This window comes from Lygodium microphyllum, chromosome 4 (genome assembly GCF_053477565.2).
Source record: "Lygodium microphyllum isolate KBCC chromosome 4, Lygodium_microphyllum_v1.1.10, whole genome shotgun sequence".
NCBI classification, from domain to species: domain Eukaryota; kingdom Viridiplantae; phylum Streptophyta; class Polypodiopsida; order Schizaeales; family Lygodiaceae; genus Lygodium; species Lygodium microphyllum.
In genome coordinates, this window is record NC_141138.1 from 96,518,236 (window position 1) to 96,534,796 (window position 16,561).

Below are 16,561 nucleotides of genomic sequence, written 5' to 3' on the forward strand. Positions count from 1 at the left end.
AGCATGCCCCATTTCATTGTGAATGATATCTTATGCATATCATTGGGGTGTATGTGTACCTGGTTATAGCCTAAGAAGTCGTCTAAGAAATTGTAGGCCTCTTTTTCCACTACTCTTTCGAGCATGTGCTCCATGTAGGGTAGAGGATAGTTATCTCTCTTTGCTGCAGCATTGACCTTTTTATAGTTTACGCACACTCGAATCTTTCTGTTCTTCTTCAAGACAATCACTATGGGAGATACCTAGTCCATGTGCTCGATTTGGTAGATGAATTTGACCTTCAACAACTTATCTATCTCTTCCTTGACAACGTGCACATGCTTTGGATTCATCAGGTATGGCTGTTGTTTAAATGGTGTTGCATCCGGAGTCATCGGGATGTTATGAGTCATGACCCTCAAATTGACTTCATTGAGTTCATCTAAGGACCAAGTGAATACATCTATGAACTCTTGCAAGAGAATGATGAGATTAGCCTCTCTTGCTCAGTCATGTTGTCAGCTATGAACGCAGGTCAGGGCTTTTTCCCTTCCCTTGCCAACTTGGCTTCCTTGACCTTAGTTGGCCCTTCTATTGGTTCATTTGCTTGTCCTTGCCTCTCTTAGCTCTGAACAAGATTACTACCTTGTTGACCTTTTTGAACATTTTGAAGCACTTAGGTAGGTTCGAGGGCATCCATTGCTCTTCAGCTTCCAATCCCCTTGGCTACTTCCTCTTATCCTCCTTTAACTAGAAGTAGTCCTAGTTGGTCAGGTCGCTTTGGTGCATTTGGTCCTAGTTGGTCGGGTCACTTTCAGAGCTCACTTCTGACTTGGATTCAAACTCACAACCTTCACTAGAAGAAGGAGTTTCCCCTGGTGGTTGTGCCTCTAATATCGATTCTGTTCTAAGGAGTGGTGTGGTACTTGGTTGAACTAACCCAGCTTGCTCGTGGTCTATCACCCCTAGGTGGTCCAACCAAGTACGATCACATTCTATTTTGAAGCCTCCTCTTTCCATCCTAAGGACCTTGGCTTTCTGTGGCTTGGAGTCTACTTGTATCTATTTGATCACTTGGCCATCCGTGTCATACTCTATTGTCTCGGCCTCTTCCTTGCTTTCCTCATTGGTAGAGTAGTAGTTTTCATACTCATCGTTCGAATCATTATCTTCTGACTGCTCATCATCTCCTAGGTTTATATTCTCAACCCTCTTCTCATTAGGGATTAGTGCCCAATTGTACATCACGTTGAAGTTGTACACTTGGGTCCACTGCAATTTCGGCTCATCCATGAGATGCTTGAGGGGTTTGAGATTGGCAGCTGGGTTACCTACCATCTCTTTTGTCAAGTATTCAAGGGTCTCCTAAAGTTCGAGTTTGTTAGACATGATGTGGAAAGGGACAGGTGTTGGTTGTCTGATAGAGCTCTTGGTCTTTGTAGCCTGCTTATAATCCCTTCATCATTTGAGAATGACATGTCAATGATGGTGGCCAGCACATGCATCCAATCCCGCTTGTCCTTAGGGCAAGGGATATACTTTGTTAGTGACCCATAAGAACTTTTAACATGTGAATATCATTTTAAGAGAGTAGAGATGGCATCTAGATTGATAAGAGTAGACTTTCAAGTATTCATCTTGACTCTTATAGCCTTCGATTTGTTGCCTAAGAATATGAAACTATTGCCCCAATCTTCTATCACTTGTGCATTTTGCATCCAAGGTCGGCCTAGCAGGACGTCGTAGTCCACTCCCTTCATAACTATGAAGTTCATTCAGAATCGGACTTCTGCTATCTTCAAGGGCCAATCCTTTAGTACTCCAAATGGTCTGACCTTCATTCCATTAGCCAGTGTGACATCAAACCTTGTGGTCTCCACAGGTGGGTTATCCCAAGCCTGCAGGACTGCATGGCTGAGCACACTAACTCCATCTCCCGTATCTACAATTCCCTTCCTTGTAATATCTCCTAATGTGTTGATAGGCAAGACTGCATACATCTCTATGCCTTCCCAAAAGGCATTTACGTGCAAAGACTTAGGCACTGAGTTCAAGGCTAAGCTTACCCTTTCCATAGCGTCGCGTTTTGCCTAAGCAAAGTCACAGGGGCTGGATTTGTCTACAGAATGTTGCATAGGGTGCAAGATGCGTCTCTTGATTTGAACTGAGTAGGTGAGACTGGTGTGCTCACACTAGAGAGCTCATTGATCTCATCTTTGATAATGGATTTTGCATCCTTTAGGTACACATGGGCTTCTCTCACCCACTCCTTAACCTTATCAACCACTTCTAATTAGTGCCTCAGATCGGGATATTCTCCAACCTTGGCATTTTCCTTTTTTACTGTCTTAGGAGTAGATGTCTCTACTTTTGTGTTCGTGACTTGCTTTCTTTTTAGTAACATGGTGGCACTATCTGTCTTAAGCGTAATCCTCATCTCCGCCTGCTTTTCCCTTCTTCTACAACTTCTCTTCCCTATTGAAGTTGCATCGAGGTTGCTAGGTCCAGTGATGTGACCTAAAATGGGCTGACATTGGCTACGGCACTAACTGTACCTCATGCACAGAATAGACAACCCCACCACACGGCCTCGCAGGCCAGGAGCGTCTAAGACTCACTCTACACTAAATGCTAATATCAATTCTTCGTTTGTATTAGATCATAGTCGAACTTTTACCATCCCTTCTCCTCAGAAGGAGATCTTATTACATATAGGCATAATACCTCATAACACAAACATAGGGAAGTATCTCTGGGCTGATTGCCGCCGCTCCATTGCGACTCTCCTACACCTCAAGGATTGGCCCCAAGATGCGTCGCTCCAACATAAAGTACAAATGATACAAGCTCCACTCTTTCATTTTGAATGTATTCCAGAAGATACCATGTGTCCTTACCAAACAATTCCCCGAGAAAACGATCAACTAGCATATAGCTCAGGTTGTTTCACACACTCAACCGTAAGTCATCATAACGGAAAACAGATGCTATGCATCTAGTTCTTGACTGCTCTTACGGTTTCCATCCTTGCAACCGGACTGAATGTTTCTTCATAATTAATGCCATATGTTTGTGCATACCCCTTGACTACTAATCTTGCCTTGTATCTATTCACAGAACCATCTGCATTGTGTTTCACCTTATAAACCCACTTACAACCAATTGCATTCTTATCTTTAGGCAAAGGTACTAATTCCCATGTAGCATTTTCTTCCAAGGCATCCATTTCTTCATCCATGGCTTTCTCCCATTTTTCTTTTCCCATGGCTTGCTCAAAAGAAGTGGGTTCTGGTTCCTGTATCACTTTGACCATATATGCATAGTGAATGGCTGTAAATCCATCATATTTCAGCCTATCCATAGGATACCTAGCTCTAGTAGACCTGCGCAAAGTAGGTTCACTCCCAGGTGCTCTCAAAACATCCTTGGTCTTCCTTACTCCAGGTGTAACATTAGAAGGAATACCCAACTCATCATCAATGCTCTGTTTTGAGCCACTAGATTCACCATCCACATAAGAGTGACCTGCATTCATATTAAACATGGGCTTATCTATCTTCTCTTTTCCTTTTCATGATACCTGCATACCACAATATGCATTGCTTTGAGAAGATTCTCCTGATCTCAATCTGTCTGTCCATGATGGGAAGTAGTACTTACTGAGTTAGTGTGTTTGGAATTGATAGAAATGTTGAGATATTGGCAATCACAGTCAGCTTAGCCTCTTTGTATGGAGCAGTGTGGGATCAGGATGCAGAATCCCATATGCACAGTGGTAGAAAGTGCAGCCTAGTCTATTCCTATAAAGCATTGTACTTGCTCCCTTTTTGAATAAAATGTCATAGTACTTTTGTTCCTCCAGTAAAGTGTCTGTGTCATTGTCAACACACAAGATTGTGTTTATGAGTCCAAGTCTCAATCTTGGAACCTAATTCACTTGTGTGATAGTCAGTCTTAATGTCTATGTCCTCATGAGCTCACTCTTCCTCTTTCAACCTCCATAGCCATGTCCTAGGTCCATGCCTTGTAACATAGTATCAGAGCCCAATTGGGCATGGCCTAGCTCATCTCAACTTCCTTCTCTACTCTTCTAGCTTCTACTCATCATTGCTCAGCTCAACTCCAGCTGAAGGTCTCATCTTCCACCTCTATCTCCACTTGACCTTTCTTGGCAACCATAGCGAGCATGTACCTACCTTTCTTGGAGCCTTCATATCTCTCAAACCAAGCCATATCTTAGTGAATTCCAACTCGATGTCCTATCTGCGCCTATGTTTGATCATATAGTTCATTTAGTCCATACATGCAACAATGTTGATCATTATCATAGGGCTTTTGAAGCTATACATCTAAACTCGCTCCCCCTGAGAGGGTCTCTCAAGTGGCTACCTCTGTGAGAAACACTAAGCAAAATACCGTTGCCTGTTCTTGAAAACCCTAATCTGCCATAGCTCACTTCCACTGAAGCTCTTTCTTACTTCATCTACTCACTGATTCCAATACACTGAAGGTCCTGTCACTCAGATTCAAAGGTCCTAGCATCAAATCAAGAAGGGGAAGATTTGGATTTGAAAGAACTTGAAGGATTTTACAGATTTGGAAGACTCAAGGAAGAAACATAGTGTCAATTGACACTCATTTAGTGCTCTTAGCACTTGTGTCTTTTGACACATAGCCTCATTAGTCCTTCTATTTTGATAGACTTTTTTAGCCTTGTAATAAGCTTGTAAACTCCTCATGTAAACCTTGTACTACAGCCTCTGTACTAAGGCAAGCAGGCTATGGCTCACTCCTTTTTTTGATTAAGTTGTTCTTATAGACAACATGCATGCTTTCTATATTTACAATGCTCACAAACAAAAAGATCAAAAAAATCAAGAGAAGAAAATTGAACCAAATCAGATAGCACTTGCATTCCTTTTTTGGATATATGTCCTAATAGTAATGTCATAAAGATACATTTGGCTACTCAGTTATCATTATTACATGATTTTTTACAAAAGATATATGAAGGGAATACAAAGTGCCATGTTTGGCTCATTTAGCAACAACAAGTGATCTCTTATGGACTTTAACATGATAGTTGACTCCCAAAAGTAGTAGACTATTTCAATTCATCCAATTAACCAACAGATACCAAGTGGATATGCATTTGGATTGGGTAGCAGCATGATCAGTTGGCAAAGTAAAAAAATAGCCTACAGTTGCATTGTCTAGTACAGAAGCTGAGTATAGGGGTGCGGCCTTAGCAGCCTCTGAAGCTGTTTGGTTTGCTGAAGTTACTGAATGACTTGGGGATACACTTGGATAGTAAAGTGAAGCTGCATTGTGATAATGTGAGCAGTGTGATGCTTACAAACAATCCCGTCTACCATGCAAGATCTAAACATATTGAAGTACATTACCATTTCATCATAGAAATGGTACTAGCAAAGTAGATTGACTTGATGCATGTGAGGATTGAAGACCACGTAGCGGATATCTTTACCAAATCACTTGGTAAAGAAAATTTCATCTATTTTAGGCAGCTACTTGGAGTATTGCAAATGCTGGATATAGTTGTACTTGTGTGTATTATTGAATAAGTCGGTGTAGACTTGATCTAACCATAGTTAGATGATGGTTAGTAAAACCTAGTGTAAGTCTCACTTTTAGTTAGTAGTCGAGTAATGGAATAATGAAGAGGAAGAAGATGAGCTGATGCTCATGGGTTATGCTCTACTCTCTGTCTCTCCCTCTCTTCTAATAAAATCTAAAGAAGAGAAGAGATTGGTGGGATGCAACTCCGAATTTCACAAGAGAGTGGATTGATATCCATGGCAAGAATACTGTGTATTCTCCAGCATTACGTGAGAAGAAATTGATGGCATGGGAGGCAAATGTTTGTCCATAGAGAAAAAATCTATCAGAGTCCTCTATGGCATCCACCACCTCCTTTGTTGTAAAGTCATCTCTTGGCTAAGAGAGTTGGGAGAGGTGACCTATGGCTTGTTTAGTAGGTGAGTAGTCTTATATTAGCTTGAAATTCATGTGCTTTTTTGTTGCCCACGATGAAAACTTGTATGTATGATTATTAAAAGTATATTACTTGAAATAATTGTTACAAAGTTCTAGTATCAAATATATGTCGATGCTTTGCTAGTGGATGTGAGGTTGATTGATAGATTTGCCCTCAATATGTAAAGATGACAATCACATATTGCAAGAACATCAATTTACATGTTGCATGTAGCATTGTATCGTTGTTTACTTAGCATCAATGACTATGTGTTGTTTTTTGAATAGCATGAACAATTTTTTTGCAATACAGAAGACACATCTTTATAGTAGCAAAGATGGAGTTCCATGTCAAGAGGTGTCTTGATTGATATTTGTAGATTTTCATACAAGCTTGCTTGTGGATGCTTTAGGTTCCACTCCATTGGGTAAATTACTTTTTCTCTCATACAAGGTTTACATCAAAATCACTTCTCATATATCATGACTATAATGTTTCTTTTAGAGGGAATGACTGTTCCTAAGTGGAACACATTCTCAAAGCATCTAGTTATGTGTTGCATGGATCTTGCCTACAAGTATTTGGCCAAAGGGATTCTTGGTCACTATGTGCTTCTAGAGCATATAGGTGAGTTCATTTCAGAAGCCCAAGTGAGGGTAATTGATATATCATATTGAAAAATGTTTGCTACACAAAGGAGACTTTACCAAAGAGATTGCATGCATTAGGATATTTGATTTGGTTTGTTATGTTCAGAATATGCCATGTTGGTTTTCTCTTTCTTGATGTTAAATGCAAAGCATCATACTCTTTTAGTGATAGTGAAGAATTGCTATTTTCTTTTTGTGTCACTTCATGTCTATAGTTTTTGTATGATTTTGAATTGGTAATCATGCTACGAATGCATGCATGCAAATCATATATGACCTAGGACACTGCCATGTGGGGGTATGTTGTATAGATGTATTTATTTGTAGAATCAACACATCACATGAAAAATCTAAAAAAAAAGGATTGATTGCAAAAGAACAAAAATGAAAGCTCACAAAAATAAAATCCCCCATGCTTTTCTTTGGCATCTCTATGTGTCTATATATGCATCTCTAGCCTACCTCTTAAGACATCTAACTCTCTATTTTCATTACCATCTTTGTGCATCCCCTCCAACCTATCTCCATAGATACCAAATCAATTATTCTGAAATGATGAGCTATGATACTAGTTGAAAGGTAGAGCTTGAGTGGAAGCACACCAGCAAAAGCAAGAGGAAAGCAAGAGCTATGGTGGATGGAGCAAGACAGTAAGAGAGAGACATCGTATGTGGGAACTCCAACAATTGCAATGTGTGACTAGGCTTTTCTTATTCAAATGTCATTGAAAGAATAAAAATAAAGTGACAATGATGGGCACCCACCACCCACCACCTGCAGTATATAGGTATATGTGTATTATGAGTGTAATGAATACATGGGCGGTTAGCCATGAACATCTTTATTCCCTACATGAAATACATATTTGCTAACTAGGTGACTAAGGAGACAAAAAACATGAAATTTCTCATGATTAGAGGGAGAGGGAGGTGTATTTTTTAGATGCCTCTTAATTTCTTAGAAAATGGAGATTTGCAACTATTTGGATTATCACAAGCACTCTTGGCTACAAGATCTTGATTTTCTTTGCCTCTGATCGCCATAGCAAGCATATAAAATGATGCATCGTATGAAAAGATCAGATTTTAGTCTTTTCCTCTTACCATACTGGCCATTCATACAAGTTGGGAGGGAGAGGGAAAAAGGGATGTTGAAACATGATATGATGCGAGCAATGGAGTGAAGGAGCATGAAGGTGGTTGTTAGTGGCTGTGTGGAGTATTAGTGGGCTACCTAGGTTATCTCAAAATAATAAAAAAAATAAAGTGATTTTATGGAATATCTTATGGTAAGTCTTGTTTTATTTAAAATTTGAAAAGAATAATTTATGTATGTGCATATAAAGTATTCTTGTTGAGAAAAAAAATCAAAAATTTCTTTCTAAATGCTTGATCAACATGCTTTCTATCATAATACTAATTGGTTTTTAAAAGACGTTCATATGAGCAAAATTACGAAAAATGAGATTTTGAGTCAAATTGAAAAATTAGATAGATCCTGATGTTGTGGAATAATAAATATATATTTGTGCAATGTTTGTATGGGTTCCAAGGCATGAAGATTGGTTCATCATGGACTCATATTGTATGTTAAGATGCATTCCTATGATGTTTTTCTCATTTTACTACATACCTAAGAATATGACTGCTTGTAAAATTTGTCAATGGGGGTGGTGAGAAGAGGAAAATGAGATTAAATATGCTAACTTTTTTTAAAAAATATGCATATAGGTCAAATTTTTAGTTAAGGAAGTTAGTAGCACAGGTTTTCTTGGTACTTTCTTCTACATCATTGCAATACGTATGGTGAAAAGCATGAAAATATATAATTATGCACATGGAACATGATGTTGTTAAAAAAAAAAAACACTTTAGAGCTACCTACCTTGCATGGAAAGAGTAATATAAAAGCATGGTATTGGAATAAATCTCCTAGATGCATAGCAATTCCTTGAAAAAAATGTTGTCCCACATGGAGTGGAAGAGGATCCCAAACTATAGGTTAGTGTATTTATTTTTGGGGGCAAAGATTATGTGAGGTTATGAAAAGTCATCTAGAATGATAAATATCAAGAGAGGAGTATGTTACAATATTCTATATGTTTCAGACGATGTATCTTAGGGCCAATCCCTAGGACGTAGGAGAGCTATAGTAGGGGCCATAGCAATCGACTGAGGGGTGCCCTTTGTGTATGTGATTTGAGTTGAGATAGTCACATGCATGTGTGAAACTCCCTTGTTAAGAGTCAGGAGGGGTAATTAGTTGGATCTACAATCCAAAATTGCATCTATAAACGTAGCAATTAGAAGAATCATTTATAGTGTCCAGATGCTCCTAAACATGAGGTCATGTGGGGTCATTTGGCGTGTTTAGGAGTTGGTGGCTAGAGCTGTTAGAGCCAATGTCTGATCCATTTTGGGTCCCGACAATAGGAAAACCTGAACTAGTGCCTACACATGCTATAGTCAATCCTTACAGAGGATCACCATACTATCTTCTAAGTAAATGCACTATCTTAATGGCCTTAGAAATGAAAAGCCTGCTAGCTATGTTCTAAGCGCTTCCTAATAGAGAGAATGTTGGGAAGGAAATCCTACTTAGCAGACCTTTCAAATGTGCAACTAAGTGTGATGTAGAATACATGACACAATGGATACACTTAACCCTACATAGTGTCAAGATCATCACATTCTTTAGTAAAAGGAACCCTAGAGCTACACGTTGATTAATGCTTTTTGAAAATCCTAAAGTTTTTCAATTGTTTTTTCTTTCCAATTAAACTTTATAAGCTTAAAACATTTTTCTAACTCAAAAGCTTTAAGGTTTTTAACCTTAAAAGCTTTTAAGCTTTTAATCATTCTGCTGCCACCCTGATTTTGTTTTCATCAAGCGCCATTGATCTTCATCACGAATAATTTATGCTAATGTCTAGTGCAAAACTGAGATCTGCCATGATTTAGCTAGTGGTTTCACTTGCTACAATTCATCACATAATGTTGAAGCACTTGACCTGTCATCGTGCATATTGTAATCTCTATTTTTCCGTGTCTCGATCAGTTCAGTTTCTTCAATTCTGGAAAATGTGCCGATTGTAATGTCTACTCCCTTTTGACATTGCCTCCCTAATAGTTGAGTATTCTCCATTATGCTACTATAAAGATACCAAAGGCTGGAATCTTCTAAATTATTCTTCAAACCTCTCCTCCGATCTTCTAAGAATATTATTTCCTATTTTTGATTTAGTGCAATTGTTTCCTATTTGAGAAAACATGCTTCGAGAATGTACATCATGCTCAACCATTCATGATTTGAGAAAAAATGCGGATTTGGATCAATGTGATGCACACAAACAAGCGATGCTTCACACAAAAAAATGGATGCACTGGAAAAATAATGCCTAGCCTATCTACACGTGCTCGTGCATCATGCAAAATGCAAACACAATTCCTTGATTAGAATTAATCCTCAACCTCACCCCTCAACACTCAAGAAAAAAATCATTGAACTCTACTCCTCCCACCCAAAATCTCTCAATCTCTCTGAAAAATAATGGTCATTAAGATGTTGACCAAGAAAACAACCCATCTCACAACTGGCAGTGTCCTTCTCACGACCCTCAAACTCACCTAACCACCTTTCCCACTCAACTAGAGGTTCTTAACTTGGTGATGAAAATCCCAACTCTCATGCATGCAAGAAACTGTGCGTGCTCATTAAATGTGCTCTCTTAGGTGCGTGTGTAACTAAGATTTACTGCATGTAGTTGTAGCAAGCCCGATGATGTGCTAGTGCTCAATGATGGTGTAAAATGTTTATCAATTCAACCCTTGGCATGGAAATATTTGATAAGAACATGAGATGATCCCTAAGTGTAGTGCATAGAACAAGTGCAATGTGAAGTGCTCATAAACCCAAAATCCCCGTGATCTGCAAGAGTAAGGACAAGAAAACATACATGTTCTATGGTATTCGGTAGCTATTGACAAACTCTAGCTTCAACCTGTCCAAAAAAATACCAATCTCAACCAAGGCTGTCAAGTTTTCACACTCATAAAATCAAACAAAATAACAAAAACATCTAAATTATAAAAGGGCCAACCTATCTACAGTTTTTCTAGGGGTTTTTAGTTTTCGAAAAAATATTTGATACCATCAGCCTTGCATACTTGCTCAGACTGCTCCACAAAGCTACACGGGCTGATACTTGTTGAGTTGCTTAGCAACCATAGGTATCTTGGTCTAGCTCCTAGAATTCGGTGTGATTCCTCCTCCTACTAGCAATGTAGTCGCTAGAGCTACTCTGCTCTCCGCTCCACATGTGTTGTCTAAGATTCACTTTTTGTGAGAAGCTCACTTAGCGTAAGATCAGGCTCTAAGGCTCACTCCCTCTCAACATTTGGTCCTGTCCTTGTTCTATTGGCGAGAGCTAAGATACATTGGAACTTGCACATTTCTATGCCTTGTCTCAACTTTTGAGCTCGTTGCTCTCGATCGTAGGCGGCCGTGCTTTGCAGTGCTTTCCTTGCTAACCTTCTCTCCTCCTCTAGATTGGCTATGATGTCCTCGTTTGGTTTACCGTGATGCTCCACTTTAGTTTGCAGGTCGTATTGGGTCATCAATTATGCTGGAAAGCTCTCTTGCGAGATTCAAAGGCACGGTGGTGAAGATTGCCAAGCACAAAAGCTTTGTTACTTCCCTCTTCTCTCTCTTTACTATCCTAATGCCTTGAAGCTCTCTTTTGCTTCATGTTCTGTCTTGTTTACAGCAATAACTCTAATGTTTGTTTCTCTATTTTTCCTAATTTTTTCTTTACCTAAATGCATCCAAGTCACAATCAACCACTTACACTAATCCAACCTACTTATCTAAATCCAAAAAACTAGAAAAACTTAATTACAAAGGAGTTTGAATACGTCTTCAACTCCCTTGCTTCCTACCTATCTCAAGCACCGGTTCATGGAAAACCCTACTTCAATGCTCGATTCAGAGTGCACAAGCACTCAAAGTTTGAATCCATTGGTCTTGGAAATGGAAGCAAAATGTGGGAGCTCGACCACCAAGATCCACAGACCATTTATTATTTCAAGCGTTTCAAGCCAAGTGTAATGGCTACTTCTCACATAACCGTACACGTTCTCACACCTATGCGTGTAGTGAGCTTACCTCCATGCTCGATCGAGTTGTCTCCTCCCTCAAACACTCCAGTAGCTCCACAATCCAAGGTGCAACCTCAAGTAAGCTCGATCCTCAAGCTCCAAGCTCCATGCTCCATTGCTGCATGCGAGATAAGAGAAGAGAATAGAAGAGAAGAAGAAGAGAGGAGAAGATGGAGAGCTTCTCCACCATGGTTCCTCACCCTCACACACTCACTCCCTCACACTCCCTCTCTTAAGCACAAGCTCAAGCAAGCAAGCAAGCAAGCAAGCAAGAAGAAGAAGAAGAAGAAGGAGAAGAAGAAGAAGAAGAAGAAGAAGAAGAAGAGCTAGTTTTGGCCACACACAAGAATGAGCTTCTTCATTCACTTTTTTCATTTTATACAAAATCCTAATCCCCTTTGGACACCCATCCCTTTTTTACATGCCTAATCATTTTAGCCTAGGTCCTCTTTTCTTATTCCCTTTCTATTTGCATTGTGCCTTCATCCATGCTCTCTACATTTAAAAATTGCAAAAGTGGGAGCTTAGCGCTCTTTTACAAAGATTTAGAGTGTGCTTTTATATTTAAAACACACATTTTCTATTTTGTTTTTGCCTTAAAACTTTAAGGTTTTCCTTGCACTTTTGGCCCTTTTTCCTCCAATTTCTTCAGTAGCCACCTTTTTCCTCTTTGTCCTGCATCTTTTTAATTTTCTTTTTGCTTTCTTTGCACTGGGGTTAAAAATCAAAGATATGTAAATGAGTATAAGACGGAGATTTTGCAAACCATATCTCCTCTATAATTTGATAGTCAAGAGTAGTGCATGGGAATTGATTAATCCAATGTACGGCAATGGTGATTGCCTCATGCCAAAAGTGCTACAATAAGTTTTCCTGACTAAGTATACTACGGATTCCCTCTTCCTATTCATGTGCTGAGCCATACCAATCTAGGATGGGATATACATGGTAGTCAACTAATGCTTAATACCCCTCTCATGTAGAAAATTGCTCAAAGGCTTTAGAAATATACTCTCCCCCATTGCTAAAATGTAGGCATTTCAACCTATACCCAGACTAGTTCTCAACAAATACAAGCCAACACTAAAATGTAGCAAAGACTTTCAATTTCTTCTTTATGAGGTGTGCCAAAACCTTATGTGAGTAATTATCAATGAAAGTAATGAAATACTTTGTGCCACCCAAAGACTTGTAGGGTATATGTCTACAAAAATCAAAATGAACAAGAGCTAGAGGCTCACCCATGTATGTAATGTTAGACTTCTTATGCGAATTAGGAGTTTACCTACAATAAAAACAATGATCACAAGAATTGAAACAATTATAGTCAAGGGGTGGAAGATATTGCAAACCAATAAGAATTTTCATTCTCTTTAATGACAAGTACCCAAGGTGACAATGTCATAATATTACATGTGGTAATATAGCCACTACCAAAATATGATCGATAAACCCAAATATAAGTAAGAGATAAATAGTGCTAAACTTGGTACCTTATATCAGGACAAGATTCCCACATATAAGCTTCCATGAGGAATCACCAAAAGAGACATCATAACTTGCATCATCGAATTGTCTAGATGATAGTGAGTTCTTAGTCAAAACTAGAACATGACGTACATCATGCAAAGTAAATATATTGCTTGAAGAAAACTGCAGCTAGACATCTCCAATACCAACAATATCCAAGGTTAGGTCATTATCCAATCTAATAGATATTGTCATGTTGTGATAGGAGTGGAATCACTCTTGATGAGGATTTTGATGGATTTATCATCATATTCTCTATGTTAGTTTATGCTCACTTTGTAGAGATTATGCGGGTGAAAATTGATTTTTGGAGACAATTTGCATATCATTTGCCTTTGATGGTTATTTTACACTCAAAAGATGCCCATAATACTTGGCAAAGCTTGTAGAAAATTCATATGCCTTTGGGAGTACTAAAATATCATATTTTCATAAGTTTTATGTTGCTTTGCTATTTTTATAGACACTTTTTAGCTTTGAGGGAATTCCATTTGCAGTCCATTTGTTTATTTTGAGCTTGTAGTTGTGTATATTTTGTTAATTTGTATGTGGACATACTTTTGGCATTATGGCTTCTAAAAGGTGAATAGAAGATGGAAGCACGAGTAGAAGTAAGAAGAGTGCAAGAGCTATAGAGGTTCAAGCAAGAAGAAGAGAGACTAATGTGTGAAAACTCCAATAATCAATGTGTGACTTGTCTTCCCTTATTCTATTTGTCACTAAAAGAATAAAGAATAATGTGATAGTGATGGGCACCCACTATCTATAGTGTACAGGTGTGTGGATTTGTATAGTAGTAAATTTAGATAGATATATATAAGTGGCCCTTAACCCCCAACAAGATCCCAATTAAATGTGAATGTGCCTTACTGAGGAGTAAAAAGAAGAAAAGTACAATATATACATAAGAGTATAATAGGATGAGGAAATATGTCATCTCATCCTATGCGCATCAACCTTCTAAAGAAGGCATATTCTTCCATTTGGGAGACTTTTAGTAAGCAAATCTGTAGAATTCATATCTATAGGGATCTTGACAAGGTCAATAGACTTATCCTCTACTATATTTTTGATGAAGTCATAGCATACCTCAATATGCTTTGTCTTTGCATGGAAGAGAGGATTACGGGCCAAGTGAATGGCACTCATTGAATCCAAATGTAGTGTAGGAATCATAGTCATTCCATGATCTACAACTAGATTATCTAACCATAGGGCCTCCTTGCAACAACAAGTGTCAATAGCTACAATATACTCAGCCTCAATACCAGCTAAGGCCATGTATTTCTACACCTTGGACATCCAAGAGATAGTACCTCTAGCGTTAACTCCATCAAGCAATAGATGACATGAGAGAAAGTAAGGAAAGAAAGCAATACATTAATTTTTTAAATAATAGTGTGAGTTTTGGTAATGCCAAGAAGTAACCAATGTATTTCGAGTAGCAGGCTCACTCATGTGTAAGTTGGAATAATCTTTGTAGAGTCGAGTCCCATGTAGCTTTAACATCTATGTGTAAATGCAAGGTTAAGTTTGATGCAATAGAATGGCCTAGGTGCCCAAGGGAAAAAAGGGGGTGGAGCCCTCTAAACATATGTATAAAAGCCAAAAAGTTAATGAAAGAGATCATTTGAGTATGTGCCAACTTTTGTATGAGTTCTCTTCTACCTACATTTCATTGCTTGAAGCTCTTGTGTGTGCCATCGAGAGATGGAGTGAGAGAGGGAGAGAGTGATAGAGAGAGGGATACAAGGGGAGTCTGAGGGATGAGTTGTAAAGAGCTTAGAAATCCTCCACCTTCTTTTACCTAAATGCACTTTGCTTGATAGTTGTAACAGATGAGTGGTGAATTGCATGTTCGGTTTAAGAGCTTGCTGAAGGATAGAGTGCCATTTGGATCGTGAGAAGACCTTAGCTTGCTAAGAATAAAATGACAGGTGAGCTCTAGGTCTGTCTACTATAAACTTAGCCCCATTGGCTACTTTTACTGCATGTGGTGAGAGTAGCCATTGGATGAGAGAGGCGAGAGATTAGGTGAGAGTTGTTCAGCCTTGGGTGGTCAAACTCTTGAAACAATAGGAGCTCTACACTTTTCCAAATTGTCAGCATGGTTGTAGCTTGGTGACATTTTGGTTCTGTTGCTATGATCGTGGAATCAACCATCCACAACATTCACCTATCTATTGTGCATAGAAATAGGAAATTGCCTATGAAGGGTGAGTGAGAGATTGAGGGAGGTTCAATTTTTGTTTGCACAATAGCTATTTTTGAAACAAGCATGGTTAGATTAGGGAACATGAGAGAGTGGTGTTGATGTTTCTCTTGTTACAGTAAGTTGCAATAGGTTACTATAGAATCTAGAAGCAATCTTAGGTAGGAATAGAATAGGTTAGGAGTAGGTGCATATCAAGTGCATGATGTAGAACTCCAAGGGAAAGACTCAAGGTGGTTGAGAACCAAACATGATAAGAGAACCCCTTCTACATAGAAGTAAGAGATAACATTTGAGTGTGAATCTGAGTGTAACCATTTGAGGGCAAGAAACACTTGAACATGGGAGATGTACAGGGAAGAGAATCCAAAATCAAAAAGGAAAAAATAAGTGTATAAGAAAGCAAGTAAATGACATACTTTGAGGCTATTCAAACCCTCTTGGGACTTCATCTAGCCCTCCCTTTTTCCTCTACATAGTCCTCAAACTATAAGTTTTTGTCTTGTCTTCATCATATACACACTATGAGCCATATATAGAGTTGTCTTCTCTTCATGACTTCATGAAATACTAACCCTACAGAAAGCACACCTTATCAAGTTTTGCCATTTTGACTTGGAGAATAGCCAATGATTGCATAGAGCACAAGGTTTCATTGAGAAATAGAGAGGTTCTTGTGAGTGAATACTACCTAGAGAATCTATTGCCTCCAAAACAAAAATTCTAGGGGTTGCAAGCCACCATAGAGAATGAAGGTGGACCAAACAAGGTCAATGTGTCTCTGAGATGGGATCACAAAGGGCATGCACACTACTTGATTGATATTACATTATCGACTGGCTACTCTATCATGCACTCAAATGCCTATGTGGATGTGTTTGATAGTATTGAATCAATATAAGATGAGATTGATGACTACATTGATTATACTCCTAGTTGTAGCAAATCAACTCAAGTGTGTCTTGACATACCCTTATATGATAGTAAGAATGGTAATGATGTGACAATTTCAATAGACACATACAATGATAGAGGT